At 37.4% G+C, this 24480-nt stretch overlaps 1 pseudogene; it reads left to right on the top strand.

Annotated features, from left to right (window-relative positions):
* The first annotated feature begins 21827 nt into the window (after positions 1–21827).
* On the top strand, positions 21828–22656 carry LOC128108750 (TGF-beta receptor type-1-like; annotated as a pseudogene).
* Positions 22657–24480: the final 1824 nt, after the last annotated feature.

Here is a 24480-nt window from a genome sequence, read left to right as displayed (position 1 = left end):
ATCCATGAGTGGGGGTAATGAAGGGCGAGGGTTGAGGGAAAGAGAGCTTGGGGGAGCGGGAGATCCCAGATGGATTAAGAACAGAGAGGGAGAACAAGGAATAGGAGACCATGGTAAATGAAGACCACATGAGAATAGGAAGAAGCAAAGTGCTACAGAGGCCCACAGAAATCCACAAAGATATCCCCACAACAGACTGCTGGCAATGGTTGAGATACAGCCTGAACTGACCTACTCTGGTGATGGGATGGCCAAACACCCTAATTGCTGTGCTAGAAACCCCATTCAACGACTCAGGGATCTGGATGCAGAGATCCATGACTAGGCCCCGGGTGGATCTCTGGGAGTCCAATTAGCGAGAATGAGGAGGGTTTATATGAGCGAGAATTGTTGAGACCAAGGTTGGATAAAGCACAGGGACAAATAGCCAAATGAATGGAAACACATGAACTATGAACCAGTGGCTGAGGGGTCACCAACTGGATCAGGCCCTCTGAATGGGTGAGACAGTTGATTGGCTTGATCTGTTTGGGAGGCATCCAGGCAGTGGGACCGGGTCCTGTGCTCATTGCATGAGTTGGCTGTTTGAAACCTGGGGCCTATGCAGGATCGCTTGGCTCGGCCTGGGAGGAGGGGACCATACCTGCCTGGACTGAGTCTACCAGGTTGATCTCAGTCCTTGGAGGAGGCTTTGCCCTGGAGGAGGTGGGAATGGGGGGTGGGCTGGGTGGATGGTGAGGGGGGCCGGGGTAGGGGGAGAACAAGGGAATCCGTGGCTGATATGTAAAACTGAATTGTATTGCAAAATAAAAATAAAAAATTTAAAAAAAAAGTTAAAGAAAATAGTTTCATACAATATATTGTTTATAGTTTGTCCTCTCTAACTATTCTGAGAGTCTCCTCATGTCCCCTGCCACACATATCCACACCTGTTCTCTCATAGGAAAAAAAAAATCTAAAGAAAAATAATAAAATAAGATAAATAAATTAAAAACATAAGAAAAAGAACCAAAGAAAATGCCCTAACAAATCATTGTGAGACAAAGAACTTCCAAATGTGCCATTGAGTTCAGTTTGTATTAGCCATCTACTGCTCAGCATGGGGCCTGCCCTCAAAAGTGGTCCATATCCCCAGTAAGATTTTACTGGAAAAATCTGATTTTCCATTTGCAAATGATTATCTATTGAAGATAGCATCTGGGTTAGGGATGGGGGCGGTTGGTTTTTTTGGTCTTTTAATGGGTTTTGGGTCTGGGATAATTTTCATTGATTAGGGGGGTTGGTTACAAGTTGTTGTCAAGGGTTAGGAAAAAGGCTAAGCAAAGGAGATTAGATTTAAGGTTCTTATTAAAAAAAAAAAGAAAGAAAGAAAGAAAGAAAGAAAAGAAAAATGTAAATACTTTACATTGGATTGGATTGTTTTATATTGTATACAAATTATATATATTGAAATTGATATTGTTAGAAAATGTTATATATATTTTTCTAATTGTACCGTTCATCTAACAATGTAATGCAATTTTCTGATCCTTGAATGTTATTACCAACTATTAGGATATAAAGAAATGAAAGTTAGTAGTTAGATATTATAATAGAACTTGTAGTTATATTAGGTATGTTTTCAAGATTGAGTAGATATATTTTAGATAGACAGGTTATCTTCAAACCCTTCAGAGATCTACAGAATATGGCATTTAAAATGTTTTAATAACTTAGAAAATTTTTCTTTTTTGTTATGACTATGAGACATGTCGGCTCCTGGCAGTACCAATCTACTTCAGAGAAATTATGGGCATTGAAGAAACTGCATATGGAGTTAACTTTCATTGTGGCAAAAGTTAGCCACTGGACAACAAAGTATCCTCGAATCAACAGGACAAAATGGACAGACAGGACATAAAACAAAGGATTACTGATTCTTGCCAAAACAAGTGTGTTTAGGGCTTTATCAAAAGGCATCTTCAGAGGCCAGGACAATATGGCACCATCCCTGAAGTGGCCTTCGCAATTCGAAAAAGGTACAGTGCCCTTTTCTTCGAAGGCAGCTGAACAGGCAGTGGGCCGATGGCCTCTGATGTGCAATGGAACAGCAGCTGAAACAGTTATTCTTGAAGAGTAACTAAGCTCACGCCTCTCAATAGTAGACTGGCATTTGATGGAGGGATATGGAGAAGAATGGGATGCTGAGATGAAGCCATATATACACAGCCAAGAAGAATGGACAGCTGAATTAAAAAACCATCAACAATTTCCAGAATTTAAAATCCTGAATCATGACATGACACTAGTGGAATTCAGGTGTTTCTGGTACATGGACTACTCTCACTCAATGTGAGGTTGAACTGTTGACCTTGTGTACATCCTACTTCACAAATGAGTCTGTCAGATATGCTAAGCCTATAGGCTGAAGATGATGCCCCAGCACTTCGGAGAAACCTCAGGTGACTGTCCAGACAGCTGTCTGTTTCTGTCAACTCACAAATTTTTTGGAAGTTGCTTATGTGCGCTTCCTGTTTTTATTTTTGTTAGCTAATATTATTTCCTTCTTGGGTCTCTGAGGGAGTTGAAGATTAGTTAGTTATAGTTGAAGTTTAGTTAGTTATAGTTGAAGATTAATTAGGATACATTTTGGACTTACCAAAATAGGATAGATAATGAAATTATTTTCTCTGAATTTGTCAAATACAAATGGACTAGACATTGTTTAGGTATTTATTACTTGTATATATTGTATATAGTTATTGTACTTTTGTATATAGTTTTTCTTATATTAGTTATAAGCTTTTTCTTTTTTTTCCTTTTTATTAAAATAGAAAAGGGGAAATATGGTGATATTTTATTTGTATTAAAATATTATTTGTATGTTAATAAATAAAGTTGCCCGGGGGTCAGAGCTATTAGCAAGCCATAGGAAAGCAGGGCAGTGGTAGCGTACGCTTGTAATTCCAGCACTTGGTAGGCAGAGCTGGGTAAGTCTCTGTGTGTTCAGAGATACAGCCATTATTGGATACACATGCTTTTAATCTTAATACCAATCATGGAAAACCTGGAGGCCTATACAGACAGGCTGTGAGGAGGCGGTCATGTGGTTGGGTTTACAACCAATGAGAAGGCAGGACAGGAACTCTATATAAAGACTTTAACACAGGGGTAGCTCTGGTTCGGAGAGGTAGGACCACCGCAGGAGGAAGGGTAAGGTTTTAGCTCTTAGCTCTGACCTCTTGGCTTTCTTCTTTGCATTGGTTCTGTGTTTATTATTTAATAAGAAGGTTGGATACATCTACAGGAAAAATCTGATTTTCCATTTGCAAATGATTATCTATTGAAGATAGCATCTGGATTAGGGATGGGGGCTTGTGTCCTCTTCTCTTCTCAGTGCTGGAAATCCATCTGGCCCTGACCTCTGTATGCTCAATATAGGCTCAATGCATGCCACCACAGTCTCTGTGAGTTCATGTGTGTGTGTGTGTGTGTCTTGCTATGCTTATATCTTGTTTCCTTGGTGTCTTCCATCCTCCTCTGGCTCTTACTATCTTTCAGCCTCCTCTTACACAGGGTTCCCTGAGCCCGGAGAGGAAGGATTTGATGGAGACATCTCATTTAAGACTCTGTGTTCCAAGGTCTCTCACAATTTGCACATTATCTCTCTGTAAGTCTCTATGTGTTCCAATCTACTACAGAAGGAAACTTTCTTTAATGATGGCTAAGCAAGGCACTTGTCTATGAGTATAGTAAAATTTCCTTAGTCATTTTATTGTCTTGTTACTTTAGAAGAACAGTGGTATTTGGTTTTCCTCTAGGTGTCTGGACTAATTTACTCTCAGGTTCTTGGTCATCCAAGCAATGTCAGGGATGAATTATATCTCAGGGAGTGGGCCTTAAATTCAATCAGATATTGGTTGATTACTCCTACAAGCTTTGTGTCACATGTACTAGTGCATGTCTTGAGGGCAGGTCATCTTTGTAGATTGAATGGCTTATAGCTGGGTCGGTGTTTACCTTTTTCCTTTGGTAGCATGCAAAGTACCTTCTAAAATCATGAACACTAGTCAGTGATGGTAAAGGCTCTATGTAGGCACCAGCTCACCTTCTCCATGTTCAATGAGTTGTGAATGTGTTGTCTTCAGCAAAAGGACCTTACCATCAGTTTGTGGAGAGCAACCAATAGCCTTAGCAATAGCCTAGGTTGTTTGGGGTTCTGAAGAGACGTTCTTGGCCAACAACTTGATTAGATGTAAACCATTCTCAGACTGGAAGCTTAATTTGATGATGAGAGATATACAGTTAGGGATCTATCTGCTCTGATATTTGGAGATTTCATTTAGATCACTTTGATATTTTAGGAAACTTCTACTGTCAGGGGTTTCCATATGAACTTTCAAGTGGCCCTTTGTTTCTGCTGTTCTCCCTCGTATTCGTATTCTGTCCTTCACTACCCTCTTCCCTCCCACTCCCCATTGATCTTCCTCTTCTATCTGCCCACCCCCATTCTGCCTCCATTCATAACTTTCTATTCTATTTTCACTTCCCACGGTAATCCACCTCTTTCCCCTAACCCCTTACTCTTTGCATAACCCCTACAGTTGTATGGATTGCAGCTTGCTTAATGAAGACTTACATAGTGCCTATTTCTTTTCAAATTGATTAATTTCTTTATAGTTCAAATGCACATGTAGTTTTGTCAAATATCATTAGTCTCCTCTTAACTCTTTATGACATTTTATTTTCAACTTCAATGAGGAACATATGAATGTCTGAAGGAGCACTGATTTGCTAAATATCAAGGATTTGAGTTATTGCTGTTTTACTAGTTAAAAATGCTATTCAACTCTCAGTCCAATCTGCACTTCTGATATTATGAATGAAGCTGAGAATACCTCTGTTTTATGTGTGGCAGGGTTATTGATCTTAATTGTTCCTCTTTTACAGAATTTTATTATGTATGCTTCCATGGTTATTTTTCTGTATTAACTTTAAAATTATTCATCTATTATTAGGGATAAAAAGGTTGATAAAAACACCATTTTAGTCAGGGAAATAACTCTATCCATTAAAGTGATTTCCTCACAAGCACTGAGACATAAATTTGATCCACAACGCCTACCAAAGTGAGTAAATAAAGAAAAATTAGATACAGTTGCCTATGATACAAAATCTGGGGCTTCATGGACAAGGAAATCAGAAGGACTTGGAGGCTAGTCTATCTTCTTGAATCAGTGAGCTCCAAATTCAGTGAGAGACCGTATCTAAGACAACAAAGTGGCAAGCAATTAACAAAGAAACTAAATATGAACCTCTGTCTTCTATATGTATATCCATCAAATAAATGTTTATTTGTACATACAGGATCACACAGACATATCCATGTACACAAAAAGCATTATCACACTAAACTTATAAATTATTAAGAATATGAACATTCATGGTATTTTGTTATCTAAAACCAAGACATGTCTACATGTTCAATCATACCTACATGTCTTTTTATTGTTTTAGATGTTTTGATGAAAACAATGCATCATATTTCTTGGTCAACAGGGCTTATTATTTTTCTCTCTCTAAACTTTTCTATTAAAATACTTTCTCTTTACATTTTAAGCTGATATTGTTTATAAATACAAATCTTATTGTTTGTTTCTATATTTTAGAGTGAAATAACCTTAGAGTTATGAGTTATTTTCAATCACACAAAAATCTCTTTTTATTCCATTAATACAGATTCTGCAAAAGCAAGTAGTCTTCCACATTTGATTATCATTTGTTTAATTTCATGAAAGTTCTTGCATTTCCTTTATGTGAGTAATATTTTCCAACAAGAAAGCACATTACACACCAATATGAGACTCCATTGTCTGTAATTATGTGTGTGATAATCAGCTTTCCTTCATTGTGACAACATAGTCAGGGGAACAAATTAAGATAAAGTTAGGTGCTTCAGATAGTTTTTGACATTTCAGGCCGTGTTAAGCCAGATTGATTATCATGAGTATAAAGCAAGGCAGGAGATACTGGATATACTGAATATACAAGATAAACTTTGAGACTAGAGCAAGGCAGGAGACACTGGATGTACTAAATATATAGAACATACTTTGAGAGTAAAGCAAGGCAGGAAACACTGGATATACTGAATATACAGGATATACTTTGAGAGTAAAGCAAGGCAGGAGATACTAGATATACTGAATATATAGGATATACTTTGAGACTGAAGCAAAGCAGGAGACACTGGCAGCAAGCAAATGTAGTAAAAGATGCCATTCACCTTGATTTGGTTAGGAAGCAGAGAAAGTGAGAAAGGAACAGGTGAAAGTCTCATAATTCCCTAGTGATCTAATTCCTCTAAGGCCTAAATCCTAATAGCCCATTCAGCTATGAAATCATTGATGAGTTGATTCATTAATGAAGTTAGCATTCTCATGACCTAATCACCTCTCAATAGTGCTACCAACTGAGGGCCATGCCTTACACACTAGGAGACACTCAGATTAAAAGTGTAATCATATATATTTACTGAAGGAAAACTTTCATTCACATAAAACAGTAAAAATACTTGGAATTTACTATTGGTAGAGTTTTACTACCTAATGCTGGAGTCAAAATTTCATCAGTTTCCCAAATACAGTATATGCACCAAAATAACTTTTCTATTTTGTAACTTAGTTCATGATTGGGTATTCATTTGTCATTTGTCTTTCATCCCCACTAGTCTGGAGAAAGTTTTCTTTCTTAAAGTCTAAGAGAGTATGAATTCATTATTTTATATAATATCTCTTGGATTATGCTTGTATAATAGTTCCTTTGGTTAAACTAGAATATGAATAAAGCAGAACAGCACAGAAACGCTGGTGTTATCTTTCTTAGGATGTTCTAACAAAAGAAACTTGAGGAGAATTTGTTCTTTTCCTGTTGCTATTAGTTTTAATCACTGGGATAATGGGTTATTTCCTGGGTTTCTCCACTGTAAAACTATTTTTGCTTTATAATTAATAGGTATATTCTGAGATGATTAATTAAGATCCAATTTCAGTATCCTGGGTCTTATCATGCTTTTTTTTTTAAAAAAAAAAAGCTATTAGTGTAAGTTCATTGTGCAAAGTAAAACTTTATGGCACTTTTGTTCAAGTATGTCACGGACTTCTGCCATGTGGGCTCCTCATCACCCTCTCTTGTCGTCCCTCCCACTTTCCCCTTCTCTCCAAACACAGTTCTCTATTTTTAGGAGATACATATATGATAGTGCACATACATTTTTGCAACTATATGAATATATATATATATATATGTAAAATGAGTCTTCAATCGTCTTATTAATAAAAAACTCAGTGCCAGCTATTGGGGTAAATTCTGAAAGATCAGAGAAACAGAACAAGCCACTGCCAACCTCACCTTGCCAACTTCTCAGCCGATCTTGTTTCCCCAAACTGGAAGCCTCTGAGTCCTCATCTGAATGGATCTCAGCTGAACTGCTACTAAAAGCCCCAAAGCTTAAAAACCTCTAGTTCTTGGCCCTCACATCTTATTTACCTTTCTGCTTCCTGCCGTCACTTCCTAGGATTAAAAGTGCATGTCACCATACCTGGCTGTTTCCAGTGTGGCCTTGAACTCACAGAGATCAGAATGGATCTCTGCCTCTCAAGTGATAGGATTAAAGGTGTGTGTGCCACAATTTTCTAGTCTCTATATCTAGTGGCTGTTCTGCTCTCTGACCCCAAATAAATTTATTAGGGTGCACAATATATTGGGGGACACAATATCACCACATATATACATATATATCATATATATGTCATACAGCTGAGCAAAAACGCGACATATTTATCTTCCTAAGTTTAATGAACTTAGTAATCCTTCTTTAAATTTTCACTATCTAGTTTTTTTTTTTTTACATCTCCTCTTAGTCATGGCTTTAATGGCATATAATTTAAACATATAACTTTCCCACTAAAATTAGAGTTGGGCAGCTGTCACCACAATCAGTTTGGGAAATTCCATTACTCCATGAAGAAATCCTGTAGAGGTTAGCAATCCTCTCCCATTCCCCCACCGAAACACAGTCAATAACGCACTTTGTGTCTTTATAGATCTGCCCCAAATACTTCGTGTAAATGGGATATGCTCTTTAGTGACTGTTAATTTACACTGCAATATTTTTTATGTTGCATTTACACTGTTGCATGAATAAATAACTACTTCGTTTCTTTTATTGCCATATAAATTTCTATTGTATGGACATACCACATTTAGCATATCCATTCATCAGATGACAGACATTTGTGGTATTTCCGGTTTTTAGCTACAGTGGATAATACTACCATGAATATTTGTATTAAGATTTTGATGTGGAAATATTTTTATTTTCAATGATTATATAGTGCAATAAAATTGCTGATCCCTTCAGCAATATGATGGCTCTATGTTAAACATTTTAGGAACTGTCATTTGGTTTTATACAGTGGCTGCAACACTTTACATTTCCATCAAGACTATTATGTTATGATTTCTTCATGTGCTGAACAATAATTATTATGTGTCTTTTACAATTATGGCTGTCTTGGTTGGTATGAAGCCATGTGTTATTGTGAGTTTGATTTGTGTTGCCCTAATCAGTGGAGCTGGTGAGCTTCTTTTTATGCACTTATTGATATAACTTTTCTAAGAGCTGTGTACTCATATCACCAGGGAGATTACCTGGAAAACAGGACCCCAAGAAAGACATGGGGATCACCCAATGACGGAGAAATGGAAGAGATATACATGAACAGCCTGGACATGAGTGGGGAGTAATGAAGGGCAAGGGTAGAGGGAAAGAGAGCTTGGGGGAGCAGGAGATCCCAGCTGGATCAACAACAGAGAGGGAGAACAAGGGATAGGAGACCATGGTAAATGAAGACCACATGAGAATAGGAAGAAGCAAAGTGCTAGAGAGGCCCACAGAAATCGACAAAGATACCCACACAACAGACTGCTGGCAATGGTCGAGAGACAGCCCGAACTGACCTACTCTGGTGACAGGATGGCCAAACACCCTAACTGTCATGCTAGAAACCCCATCCAACGACTGAGGGATCTGGATGCAGAGATCCATGGCTAGGCCCCGGGTGGATCTCTGGGAGTCCAATTAGCGAGAATGAGGAGGGTTTATATGAGCGAGAATTGTTGAGACCAAGGTTGGATAAAGCACAAGGACAAATAGCCAAATGAATGGAAACACATGAACTATGAACCAGTGGCTGAGGGGTTACCAACTGGATCAGGCCCTCTGAAGGGGTGAGACAGTTGATTAGCTTGATCTGGCTGCGAGGCATCCAGGCAGTGGGACCGGGTCCTGTGCTCATTGCATGAGTTGGCTGTTTGAAACCTGGGGCCTATGCAGGGTCGCTTGGCTTGGCCTGGGAGGAGGGGACTGGACCTGCCTGGACTGAGTCTACCAGGTTGATCTCAGTCCACGGGGAGGCTTTGCCCTGGAGGAGGTGGGAATGGGGGGTGGGCTGGGGGAAGGTGAGGGGGGCAGGGGGGGAGAACAAGGGAATCCGTGGCTGATATGTAGAACTGAATTATATTGCAAAATAAAAAAAAAAGTGAAAGAACAATGGAAGAAGATTCCTGACTAACTAGTCACAGTCACCTACCTACATATACACCATGGCCCCCCCATATTCACAAACAGACATATGAATAAGTGAAAAGTTTTACAACAATCCCCAGAGTATATTTAGAGACTATATAACCCAGTAATAATAACAGCAGGAAAATGTCAACTTAAAAATATACCGAATCTGAGTACATAGCTCTTAGAAAAGTTGTATCACTACCTAGTTTTAAAATCCTCCATTGATGATTCCTCCCTTGGTCATTTATGTTTTTTCAGTGGTCAAATGCGCAATCATAATCTCATTTATTTTTTACCTTTTAAAATTGGAATTGTTACATAAGCAAGAGTTTTCTCTCCTCCATTTATATCATTTGACAATTCATGCACACATTAATATATGGAGTCCAGAATATTTTTTCAATCAATGGCTGTTGTCTCTTTTATTTTTTATTGAAAATAGAATTTTTTCATACAATATATTCTAGTTATGGGCTCTTCTCCCTTCCTCAGCTTCTCTCAGATCCAGCTGACATTCCCTTTTACTTAGATTTGGTCATTATTATTTTTACAAGTCTGGGTTTTCTTCCCATACATTGTTTGTACTATGGACTTTTACAGTCCATCTTATTTCCTTGCTTCAATATTAAAATAATTATTTGTCCAAAGTAATCCTTATGTTTAATTGAGAAGAAGATTATAGAAACAGATATCTAATGTTTAGGTATTCAAATTGTTAGAATTGTTAGATACTATCAGTATACCTGTATCTGAGGTACTTAAGAAGCACACAGAGACATGTTTGTTTCATTATTTAATTATGCACATGTATACTGTGTATTTGTTTTGTCTATGCGTACTAAGATTTCTAAGTACATACTGATTTCACAATTTTTTTGTTTTTTTTTGGTTTTTTTCGAGACAGGGTTTCTCTGTGTAGCTTTGCGCCTTTTCCTGGAACTCACTTGGTAGCCCAAGCTGGCCTCGAACTCACAGAGATCCACCTGGCTCTGCCTCCCGAGTGCTGGGATTAAAGGCGTGCGCCACCACCGCCCGGCTGATTTCACAAATTTAAACATAAAGAAAAAGTAAGTTTCCATGTAAAATAAATGAAAAAAAAAATGAATTAATAGAAGAACATAGATCTATGAAGGAAGACCTCAGCAGAAAAATAGATTCGTGCTAACCTACATGTTATCATAATTAAAGAACATTATAAAAAAGTAAGTTTCCTTCGCCTGTTTCAAACTATGTTCACTTAGTCAACGAATTTTAAAATATAACTAAGATGAGTTTTATGATTCTAGCCTCAGAGCTGAAAAAATATGCTTGAACCTTTGGTTATAAATATTTAACTTAAAGAAATATATGTTCAAAACATTGTGTTCAAAGTTACTTAAATTAACTGAAATTGTTCCATTTTTTCCAACTTATTATTTTTAATATGTAAAGCGTAAATGGAAACATTAATTCTACTGTATGATCAATGTATTTTCCTAAGAAGTAAAGAATTTTATACCTGTAACTTGTATGTTGCCTTTAACTTTTCCTTGGATGTATAGTTTCCTTATTTTGAAGCAAACAAGAATCTTTTCCTCATTTATCATAATGGATGTTTTCTGTTTCATATACTGAAGATAAAGTGCCTTCTGTCAGAGAATACTACCTTCTGCCCATACACCTAGGATGGGAAACACATTATTAAACTATTCATGTTTATGGTTTGTAGAATTATATCTGAATATCCACTGTATATATATATACATATATATAATATTCAAGATAGTAAGATTGCTCAGTATGTTGATAAAATGTGATTAGTTAAAGTTACCAGCTTACTCTCATGATATCTACTTGGAGTTGGTCTATAATAGACCATTTATATACTTTTGGATTTGCATTTTTCCTAAAGGTAGAACATATTTTAAAATTTGTATCTGCCTTCCTTGAATTTTAATGTTACAAAACAGTACATGCAAGTGTAACAAAAAAGATGCTTCTCCAAACTGCTTCCTTATCTTAAACTAGGGTTTTCATCCTTAAACTAAACATGCTTTGATGTCATCCATACATTTCAGGCTTCCTAAGAAAAGATGGAACCTCCTTGATTTCACTGAAGTCAAAACAGAGCTCTTATGAATCTGAATGTTTCATTTAATCTAGATTCATCAAATGCTAGGAAAGCTACATCCAAGGGGCTGGAGAAATGGTTCAGTTTTTAAGAGCTCATACTGCCCTTGCAGAGGAGCCATATTTGCTTCCCTGCACCCATGTTAAGCAGTTGACAATCATCTATAACTCAAGTTCCAGATGATCCAATGCTTCTTGCCTCCACTGACACCTACACTCATGTGCACATACAACATATAGAAACATAAACACATATGTATTTAAAAAGAAAGTAAATCTAGAAAAAGAAATATTGCCAGCATAAAATCATTATGTTCACCAATGAAATATCTATCTGCTAAATAGAAATGCATTCACTAGAAACAATACCCTGAATGTACAGTTAAAATCACCAGTGTTGGTATTATTTTACCTTTTTGCATAGTTAGTTATGAATATAATTCTGACTTTATCATGTTAAGAAGTTACTGAACTTCTTAAATTTCCATTCTGCACATTTTTGGTTGTAAGTCTGTTTTGCTTTGATGCAAATATATTCTAGGGAAAAACGCTTCATTTCACTGATTATTTCAATTATTTCCATAAATATTTATTGAATGCCTAACATATGATGCGTGTTTAAATGGTATAAAACCAAATAGTGTAAGACACTTGTTTTCCAGCTGAAAAAATAATCTAGTATAAAATATGTTATTTGCTAAAGTGAAGAAAACTGGAATAGTATTGAGTTCTATCAACTTAATGTATTGAACAACCTGATGCTCCTGAAAAAATACACAGAAAACATAGAATGATAGTGAACAAATATCCTTTTATGTTCTAACTAGAAAAAAAAGGAGAATTTTTTAAGTTCTGAAACAAAAAGCAGTGCAAGGCCAGATACAATTTTGGCTATTGCTAGTGTCACCCTGCCCCAATGAGTGTTGGCTTTGTCTTCAAACAGGCAAATATTTAATGTTCATAAAGAAAGATAAGCAAGCCTCAATGAATCATTTCACTATTAAGATAAGAATTTATACTATATAAAGCTGAAAATAGAAAAATAAATTAATTAATTAATTAAAAAAATAAAAATAAATAAAAAAATAAAAGAAAAATTTGAACTATTAAAAAAACAAACAAACAAACATATTTTGCTAAAGTAAAAAGGGGAAACTAGGGACTCATCATTCCTCTCCACATTCTATTCTTTCCCTTGTTTTATATATTTTAAAATTTTTATCGGTGGATTCTGCTGGAGTATCCGCTGCAGATAAGCACTGGAGGGCTCCTGTTGCAAATCACCCTCTAGAGTGATGGAAGGATCTTTCTACTGGCACTTGGAGGAGACCCGATCTGGTGTCGGTGTGGGCCTGGGGTTCTGTTTATATCTTTCCTCAGGACAATGAGGTTCCTCTTTGGATTCCTGAGTTCTATGTGCACCCTGTGGCTGCTGCTGAAGCCCAACATGGCAGAGACCTATTGGGCCTTCATGAAAAACTCTCCCCTTCTGATGCCAATGGGGATTGAGAGCCCTATATGGCCAGCTTTGACAAGCATTAACATAAGCCTAGGAACTGTAACCATGCAGATGGATTCTCCAGAAGGTAATGTATGGTAACTGCTTTTTCAAGTATGTTTGAGAACGTGTCACCCAGACACATTGGAGATTAAGGATAACCCTGAAGGTCACTGACCTCCCTTTGTTAACAGTAGCATGCCAGCTTAGCCTTTTCATTTTCACAATCCTCCTCAAGCTGGTGTAGTACCTACTTTTCAGGAGTGGTTCTGTGCAACATTTATTGGCCTCCTGAAATTCATTTAGCCCCCTTTGAAGATATCTTAAAATTTATGAGCCTGAATGTAGCCATTATGAGACCATTAGTTATGCTCCTTGTGAGCTGCCTGTTTTTTCTTTATGGTTCTTAGTTGTTCTTTTGCAGAGCTGCCAGCTTAAGTCATGATGGGATCAAGAAAAATGGGCCTTGGTGGTTTGTGTTCCTGGAGTTGTATCCATGCCAGTGGATGCCCACACACTCCAAAAGAGAATTTGACATTGCTGCTACCATTGTTGCTGTTATAGCAGTGGCAGCCACTGCTGCTACTGTTTCTGGGATTACCATTTCATAATTGGTTACTACAGCTAGCACAGTGGAGACCCTGGCAGCAAAAGTAGCTACCACAGTTAGTTAATGTTTCATTCTATTAGGCATGATAAATTTAATTCAATAGTTATATACATTTCAATTGGCTTTGAAAAATATAAATTTATAAACTCAAGTTCCATTTGCTTTTGGGAAACCATCTTACAAGGACTCCAATTTGCAGTAAGGCTTGTTAAGGAAGGGAATGGCTCAGTTGCCTTTAGCCCACTGACTATGGGTGGGTTAGGACTTCTGTTGGTCTTTTCTGTGTCGAACACACAGATTGCAAGCCCAGCACCACTTTGAGATCTTTGGCAGCAGTTAACTCTGCAGCTCACACACAACTGAGTTTGTATGATAATGAGTATTCAGAGACAGGTAATACCTGGGGGGCGCTCACCAACCTAAGACAGAGCACCTGTGTGGCCTGGGCAGGCGTCTCCATGACGGGTAAGGTGACCTGCTGACATCCCACACAACCTAAGTCAGAAACTCATTTTTTAGTAAAAGGGGGACCTGTAGGTCCCTGGCCCCCATTTTGGGTAACTGTTGCCTTGCTTGCTGCCCTTGACCTTGATATCCTCCCTATGCTAATTCCCTGCTGGGTTCCACCCTCCTGAATGCTTACGGGAAGTTCCTTGTCTGTGTATCCTGCATAATGGGTATTAAGAGCTTAGATGCAAGATTGTAAAACATCAGTAGAGAACTTCTGCCCTCTGGGGTTCTCCCATTGTGCTGTAAGCCTGAATTTAAGACCTGCTCCCTCCTTCAATAAATGGCATTTGGCATAAAAAAAAGAAAGAAAAGAAAAGAAAAGGAAAAAAAAAGAAAGATGAGCTGTTACCTCTGTTTGAAATGAGGAGACACAATAGAACTGTACGCAGACATGGGTGTATCAAATCGCTACAACCTTTATGAAATACTGGAGGAATGAAGAGAAACCCACCTATTGACACAGGAAAGTGATAAGTAATTTGAATATGGAGTGGGTTGTAAAGATTAAGGACAAAGTTCATCTATTTGGCATAAGCTCATATGGAACAATTGCACTCTGAGTTTATAGCTAGATCTATGCATTTTCCAGAAATCAAGAGTTTGAATTTATACTACTTGACTTTTCCAAACGTCTGAATAAAAGAGGGTTAGAATTGTAAATGCCTTAAGCAGGAAATAAGAGCCATTTAGTCTGTAACAAGCGATTGTAAACAACCCTGAACCCTGCCATGTTTTCAAAGTAAGCTGGATATTGTACCATAAGAAAATTGACATTGACATGAAAAGTAAAAGGACTTTTCAAATGTTTAAAACACGAAATTACATCATGCCACAACTAAAAGTGGTTGAAGCAATCATAAAATAAATCACATGTTCCTCAGGGACATGGAGGAACTCATATGTCACACTGACATTTGAATAGCTGACTTTGTTTACCAAGAAATGGATTTGCTAAGGCATATACTGTATGCAAGTGAGATGGCATCCTAGGAAAGGAAGATTATTGAAAAGGAAGTAAGAATAAAATAATTTAAACAAGTGTTCAGGAGATTGATAATTTTAAACAATATAAGAATTTTAAACCAATTTTTTAAAAATTCATTAAGGAAATGAGTACCCCAATCTAATTCCTTGACCTCACTCCACTTGTTCGGTGAAACACAGTAGTGAGACTTAACCACAAACCAGAAGGACAAAGGGTATTCTTTTGTGTAATTCATTCCAACCAGTCTAAAGACATAGAAAGCATGGCAAAACAAAGAACCAAACAGGACAGACATGAAAGTCAAGTATATGATCTTGATATCCAAAACCATTTATATAGTAGAATCAATTTACATAATCTGAAACTTTGAATATATTTAAAATCATCACTACAAAGTAGCTGGAGTTTTCCTGTGTCCCACCTGGCCCGTGGTCAGGACAAATCTCTCTCACCTGCCAGTCCTGTAGCTGCTTGGACCCAAATAAGCACGCAGATGCTTATATTACTTATCAACTGTATGGCCATTTCAGGCTTCTTGCTATCTAGTTCTTATATCTTAAATTAACCCATTTCTATTAATCTATAAGTTGGCACATGGCTTGTGAATTACTGGTACTTTACATCTTGCTTTTCATAGCGGCAGTGGCTGGCAGCCTCTCCTGACTCAGCCTTCTACTTCCCAGCATTCTCCTCTCTGCTTATCCTGTCTATACTATACTTCCTGCCTGGCTACTGGCCAATCAGTGTTTGATTTATCAATCAATCAGAGCAACACTTTCACAGCATACAGAAAGACATCACCAGCACTTCCCCTTTTCTTTTTTTTTTTTGAAAAGGAAGGTTTTAACTTTCACATAGTAAAGTTACATATAACAAAACAATTATCAAGCAAGAATTACAGTTACAATATCTAGTCTATTTATAATATCTAGTCTATTTGTATTTGGCAAAATTAAAGAAGATATCTATCTTATATTTGTGAGTCTAAGGTTTCATATTTAACTTATCTTTTATCATAACTAAGAAAATTAGAACTATCTAGTCTTCAACTACATCAAAGACCTCAGAAGGATATAATATTACCTGAGAAACAGGAGAAGGATGCAAGCAACTTTCGGCAGTCTTGCAAGAGTAGACAGAGACAGCTGGCAGCCTGGACAGTTATCCAAATTTCCTCTGTAAAGTTGGGGCATCTGTCTTCAGCCCATAGGTCTAGAGTCTCTCAGTCATTTCTCTCTGTGTCCTGTAGAATGTCTGGCAGTTTCCTCTGTGAAGCAGGAACCTGAAGGACCATTTTGCCAGGCAAAGTTCAGTGGTCACCTTCCTATGAGTCCTGCATGTCTAGTTGATACATGTTTTTAAGCAGTTTAGGCAAGAACAGTTTTTTTTTTTTTTCCAGATGGCTATTTTTGTCAAGAAGAAGAAAAGTCCTTTATGGAGTGTCTTCGATGCCCATCTTTTTCTTTGAAGTAAATTGGGGCTGCCAGGAACAGACATGTCTCACTGTCCAGAAAGTCTTAATTTTTTAAAACATGTTAAATTCCATATTCTGTAGGTCTTTGAAGTGTTTGAAGATTACCTACCTAATTGAATTATATCTATGTATACCTAGAAAATTTAACATGACTATAAGTTTCACTATCATAGAAGACTAATTATTAATCTGTATTTTTAATTATCCATTACAATCTAAATGAGTTATATAAACATAATACCTCAAACGAGAGTAGAAATATATATATATATATATATATATATATACAGTATAACGAAATTAAGTTTAAAGTTGTATTAATAAACTAAAATCCATAGCAATATAAAATATTTTTAAACAAGTTGTTGTTCTTTAAAAGTAGATTCATTAGGTGGAAACTCTTGCTGTTGGTGCCGTTTGTAGCTGAAGTTTTCCTGTGTCCCATCTGGCCCCTGGTCAGAACAAATCTCTCTCATCCGCCAGTCCTGTAGCCACTTAGACCCAAATAAGCACACAGATGTTTTATATTACTTACAAACTGTATGGCTGTGGCAGTCTTCTTGCTATCTAGTTCTTATATCTTAAATTAACCCATTTCTATTAGTCTATAAGTTGGCACATGGCTCGTGGCTTACCAGTACTTTACATCTTGCTTCTAATGGTGGTGGCGACTGGCAGCATCTCCTGACTCAGCCTTCCTCTTCCCAGAATTCTCCTTGTCTTCTTATCCTACCTATACTTCCTGCCTGGCTACTGGCCAATCAGCATTTTATTTATCAATCAATCAGAGAAATGCATTCACAGCATACAGAAAGACATCCCCAGCACCACAAAGCATACATGTTTTATAATAACAACAATGAAAGTTTGAATATAAAATAAATATTCTATAGCATTGAAACCTCAGTGAGAGGACTGAATTTACAGCAAGAAAAAGTGAAAACCTTGTAAACTATAATGAGGAGCTAGTCATACAGAGAAGCTTCTGGGATGCCATGGAAGAGAAACCCCAGGGCAACTCCTGCATTCCAAGCTTTACCCAAGTAAGGAAGTGGGATCCTGGGGAACAGGAAGGCCAGAGAAAGAACGCTGAAGCAAAGGAGGAAAAGTAAGTTCAACTAAGTTCCCGAGAAAGTCAGTTGCATCCTTAGTAAAAACACAAGTGACGGCAGAGACAGCAGTGTAGGCTTCTCTGCAAAGGATGATAGAAAGCCTGTGTGCTTCGGAGTCACATTTAAGGATGACAATTTTCTGCATGAGTGTGCTCATCCACCAAAAATGACCCCAGCAAACATTAGTATCTCTAATGCTTCCCACGGACATATTGAGCAAGTATGGGGAAACTATGCTGAAAAACATGAATAAAATATCCAATTTATTCCAAGGAAATGCAAATTCTCTGGGGTTATATATTCTTGTGTTGTCTCAGTGGTTTGTAATCTGAAGAATCAAAATGAGCAGCATTCAGTAGAAAGAATACAATGAAGAACACTGTTTCAACAGGAAAGATGGAAGATAGCATGTACATCACACACATACTACTGAAAATAATTAAAATGTTCATCAAATAGCTTACAATAGAAATGTAAAATTATGACTAACATTGATGTATTTGAGACTTCAACTGTACTAATGCACTGTGAAAAATATCATGCTAATAAATTAAGATTTTGTACCAAATGGACATATTTCCAATAAATCTAATCAGTCTATGACATACTAACATTATTTCCCTTCAACTTTTTAATATTAATTTCAAGAAAAGACAGAAAATATCAAATGAGCTAAAGTTATAAATGTTTGGGAAGGGAAATTAAAACAAACCATATACAGTACGCCAATACAAATGTAAAAAAAATCAATACAGTGCATAAACAGCAGTAATGAATTTTTGAAAATATTATTATAAATATAAGAAAGCATTGGCAAATACATAAGGAATCCAAAAAAATAATTCAATGTTTAACAGAAAGAAGAAAATAAAAGACTGCATGGAGAAATTAATTACATTCACATATTGCAAGAGTATATATCTTAAAAATATCAATTCTTTTTTCTTAATTTTGCTTTTTTTTCCCTCGATATATGGTTTCCCTGTCTAACAGCCCTAGCTGTCCTGGAACTTGCTTTGTAGACCAGACTGAACTTGAACTCACAGAGATTGGCCTGCCCCTGCCTCTTGAGTGCTGGGATTAAAGGTGTGCACCACCATGCCCAGCAAAAATATTAATTCTTTACTCAGCTTTTATTTACATACATCTTTAAATTCAATGTCTGCACTTGACAGTTAGGAGGAATTTTTAATTTTAAAATGAGGATTCTTTCAAAATAGTCATATGTATCTCATAGAAAAGGGTATTTCCTTTTATCCAATTCAACATGATAATAACAATCACATTGCTTCCTTGTTTAGCACAAAACACTGTTCACAAAATTCGTTTGGAAATCTATAGGCCATATGAGGTTAAGATGATTACAAAAGAGAGAAGCAAAACATGTAACTACAGATTGGTATCAATTCAATGAATACAAGCATGTAGATGAGTCTAGCAAATTTATTTAGATATATGAAAAAGTGTGAGAAATTGTAGAAAACAATGCAGAGAGGAAAGCAAACAGATTGTCATCTGGGGAAAATCAATGAAATTACATTAACATCACAGAAAATGTAAAACTGGATCTGAATTTTACTCCAAACATTCAACAGTAAAGCTAAATTGTGGCATACAAGGAAAAGCTAAAATATTAGTACAGTAAAATAAATGCATGACATATTCACTAAGGCATCATCATATGTGCAAAGTTCTGGTATAAAGACAATATTATTATATTCAGATACATTAAAATTATGAGTTCTTCATGAACATGTATCACCAAGTAAAACCAAGCCACAACCTAGGACAGATTTATAAGTATAAATAAGAAAGTTTCAGTCTTCAGCGTATACAACCATACCTACATATCAAACAAGAAAGGAAAGGCAGTAAAATGGTTTAATGTGTGATTGGACTTGCCATGCATGTTTGGAAACCAGCCTGAGTTCTTTCCCCAAAGTCCATGTGAAGGTAGAAGAGTGAATTAAACCCACAAATAAGGAACAATAACCAAAATGACTCAGAAATGTACACAATGGAAGAATCACATACTATTGGTGTAATTATTAAGGCCACTCCACGTAGTTAAAAGGAGATTTATTTAATGGCGTAACTTACAAATTAAGGGATAGGTAGGTTGCGGGGTCTGGGGAAGGTGTATCACAGAACAGCGGTGTTCTCTGGAGCTCTGCTTGGTCCACCTCCACTATCCAGGGTCCCAGAACAGAGCGAGCGCCCGCCGATCCAGATCTCGGGTCCCCAGGCGCCTCCCTTGGCCCCACCTTGTAGGCGTGACAGTTGCCGAAGTCTCAATGGGGGTTGGAACTTCCAGATCAAAGCTGGAATGGCTACCCACTACATCTCCCCCATTTTGTCTAAATAAGAAAGTTCTAACCTAATACAAGACTATATACAAAGGAATGGTAATCAAATATTGTCCAGGAATAATGAGGGATAATGACCTAGATAAGATGGAACTACAACCAATGCAAACAATATCAAGCAAGAAACACATACTAAAATCCAGAGAAGTATAGAGCATAGGTAAATGGCAGGTTACAAAGATCATTCCAAAAGGTGTCCTATCTTAAAGAACCTGAATCTAATACTTAATTATGTTCTATCTACTAAGTTGTAACTATAACTGCTAGTCTTCAATCCCATCAAAGACCTGAGAAGGAATATAATGGTACCTGAGAAATGGTAGATGGATGCAAGCAACTTTTGGGAATCTTGCAAAAGTAGACCGAGACAGCTGGCAGCCTGGACAGTCGCCTAATGTTTCTCAGCATTGTTGGTGCATTCAAATTGGCTACAGGCCTAAAGTATCTGACAGACCATTTTCAGAAGCAGGAATTCTGAAAGACCATCTTACCCTGTCTTGGCAGAGTACAGTGGTCGCTTTCCTTGTGCCCCGCTTGTCCAGAAAGGACAGCATTGCATTTGTACTGTCAGCCATCTGAGGCAAGGGCAGTTCTTTGCCCAGTAGGCCATTTTGTGCCAAGAAGACAAACTTCCAAATGGAAATGTCTTAGAAGCCCAACATTCTCTCGGGATCAAATTGGTGCAGCCAGGAGCAATTGTGTCTCACGTCAACAGAATTCTAAGTTATTTAAATGCCATATTCTCTAGGTCTATGAAGTGTTTGAAGATTACCTGTCCATCTGACCTATGTATCTGTAAATCTGGATAGCCTAACTAATGTAACTATAGAGATGACAAGCATAGGTGACTATAAATCTATAAGTCTTATCTACCGAAATAACCTAAGGACTAAGGCTTCATGTAAACAAGGTAAACAGTCTATAAGCAAATGTATGGTAAAGAAGGATGACTTCAAAATTGTGACAATACACAAGATATTTATAACAGAGGTAGGAATATATAGTGCGATATGCAATATGACAATAATCTTAAATATATATCAATATACCGAATATCCTAAACTACAACATACTATTGGAAAATAAAGATAACCCAACTGCATTTTTCACAGATGTTTATGTGACCTCTCAATTTAGACATAATATTTTCCCTCCCTCCCTGAATCTCATCCACATTCCACCACTCCCTCTTTAATTGCTGACAATTTCATCTGTGGTAATATATTGTTCAGTCTCTCTGATCTTTCAGAATTTACCCCAATATCTGGCTCTGGGTTTTTTATTTAGTAAGACCATTTAAGATTCATGTTACATTTGGCATCCAACTTGTGGGGCACAGATTTACAAAAAAAGCCTCTTGCCTGTGGCCTTGCACTCCCCAGTTCAGGACCAAGCCGCACTCGGCCAGTTGTGGTGGCGCACACCGGTGGTAGTATTTGCAGACGGAGGCAGAGGCTAGAGGATCCCAAGTTCAAGGCCAGCCTAGAAGCCTTGCTGAGGAGACGCTGCAGCCAGGGCAGGTCTGGGCCATAAATTGTGGCAATGGGATCATGGAGGTGGTGGCTACTGTTCCACATTGCCGGCTGTTTCTCAGCATGTTGGTGGTGACAGCGATTCTGCTACCAGGGACAAAGAGTTTACTGCTGCTTGTTCAGAAAACAATTGCCAGGACCATCGCGTTATAAGAAAATATTGGCAAAGGTCAGTTTGGAGAAGTTTGGCAAGGCAAATGGCGGGGAGAAGAAGTTGCTGTGAAGATATTCTCTCCTAGGGAAGAACGTTCGTGGTTCCAAGAGGCAGAGTTTTATCAGACTGTGATGTTATGCCATGAAAACATCCTAGGATTTATAGCAGCAGACAACAAAGACAATGGCACATGGACTCAGCTGTGGCTGGTGTGGGAATCCTGTGAGCATGGATCCCTTTTTGATTACTCGAATAGATACAGTGTTACAGTGGAAGGGATGACCAAACTCTCTCTGTCCATGGCAGACAGTCTTGCCCATCTTCACATGGAGATTGTTGGTACCCAAGGAAAGCCAGCTATTGCTCACGGAGATTTGAAATCAAAGACTATCTTGGTGAGGAATAATGGAACCTGTTGTGTTAAAAACTTGGGACTGGCCGGGCAGTGGTGACGCATGCCTTTAATCCCAGCACTCGGGAGGCAGAGCCAGGCGGATCTCTGTGAGTTCGAGGCCAGCCTGGGCTACCAAGTGAGTTCCAGGAAAGGCGCAAAGCTACACAGAGAAACCCTGTCTCGAAAAACCAAAAAAAAAACAAAAACAAACAAACAAACAAACAAAAAAAAACTTGGGACTGGCTATGAGACAGGATTCTGCCACAGATACAATTGATATTGCTCCAAACCACAGAGTAGACACACACAAAAAAAGTTTTCTGCAGGGAACCAGGACTACACCTAACAGTGACTTTGAAGTCTCCAAAAAGAAGATGGGACCCCACAATGATGATTTGATTAGGACAATGATAATGCCATTAAGCTGACAAACACCACCCAAAGATCTGCTTTGGACTACAAACTGCTCAGGACAATTTCAAGATGACTAGCTGAGATGATCCAGCTTCACAGACAACTTGAACAAGAACTTGAGACAAGCCCTGCATTTTCCCATTATGCAGAGACTGGACAAATGACGCAATTAACTTTCCCAGAACTTGACAATTCACCCAAGAATTTTCTTTACAGGATTCTCTAAAGTTGCCTGTGCCCACAGACAGCAGGAAGTAATTTTAAGAACATGATGCCCATATTCCCAAGAGGTGGGGTGGGTGGGTTTTAGTCATTTAATGAATTATGGAGATTGTCATTATTTATGACGGTTGGTACAAGTTGTTAATTGTTAATGATCAAAAAAAGTTAAACAAAGGAGATTAGATTCAAGGTTCTTGTTTAAAAAAAAGAAAAGAAAAAATGAGGATACAGATAAAAGGTAAATTACTGAATCTACACTAAAGAAAAGATATAGAAATAATAGGATAAAAAGGTAGATTTTTGAATCTACTCTGAAAAGAAAAAAGGAAAGATATAGAAATGATAAGATGAAAGGTAGATTATTAAACCTACTATGAAAGGAAAAAAGAGAGAATATGGATATGATAGGATAAAAAGGTAGATTGTTGAATCTACTTTTAAAAAGAAACTACTTGTTTTAAATATTTTACAATGGATTGGGATTTTTATATATTGTTTACAAATTTTGTATTAGACTCACCAAAATAGGATAAATAATGAATTTTTTTGTCTGAATTTGTCAAATGTTAATGGACTAGACATTGTTAATGTAATTCTTGACTGTATACATTGTATGCACTTATTATACTTATTGTATATAGTTTTTCTTATATTAGTTTTAACCTTTTTATTTTAGACAAAAAAAGGGGAAATGTTTAAAAATTGTGTCCCCCAATATATTGTGCACCCTAATAAACTTATCTGGGGATCAGAGAACAGAGCCAGCCACTAAATTAGACATAGAGGCCAGGCAATGATGGCACACACCTTTAATTCTATCATTGAGAAGCAGAGATCTGAGTTCAAGGCCACACTGGGAATAGAGCCAGGTGTGGTGGTGCATGCCTTTTAATCCCAGCACTTAAAATCTCATATCTTTGCTTGGGAAGGACACATGCCTTTCATCCCAGGAAATGATGGCAGGAAGCAGAAAGGTATATAAGGCATGAGGACCAGGAACTAGGGCTTTTAAGCTTTTAGGCTTTTAAGCAGTTCAGCTGAGATCCCTTCTGGGTGAGGACTCAGAGGCATTCAGTCTGAGGAAACAGAATCGGCTGAGGAGTTGTCCAGGTGAGGTTGGCTGTGGCTTGTTCTGCTTCCCTGATCTTTCAGCTTGCACCCTAATATCTGGCACCAAGTTTTTTTTATTAATAAGACCATTTAGAAATTTGTGTTACATTTATCCCTCTGCTTACTCAGATCTGCAACTATGAGTCAGCTTTGACACATCTTATTTTGCAGATTGAGCATGCATTCAACCTATCAATACATCCAATTCATTTTACCTTCTAAAGTATCAGGCATTAGATTCCTCGACATTTTTTCTGCTTTTATGTGGTGTCAGGTGATTGTCCTCATATGTCATCAAGTCTTCTTATCTACCCTTGATGTTCTTGAAGCCTTTGATTTTTCCTTTCAGTCTTTTCCCAGCATACCATCCACATATT

Source organism: Peromyscus californicus, unplaced genomic scaffold, assembly GCF_007827085.1.
Source record: "Peromyscus californicus insignis strain IS unplaced genomic scaffold, ASM782708v3 Scaffold_13__1_contigs__length_99412109, whole genome shotgun sequence".
NCBI classification, from domain to species: Eukaryota; Metazoa; Chordata; class Mammalia; order Rodentia; family Cricetidae; genus Peromyscus; species Peromyscus californicus.
Note: the sequence above shows the minus strand (reverse complement) of the source record. Positions and strands in the feature narration are given on the sequence as shown.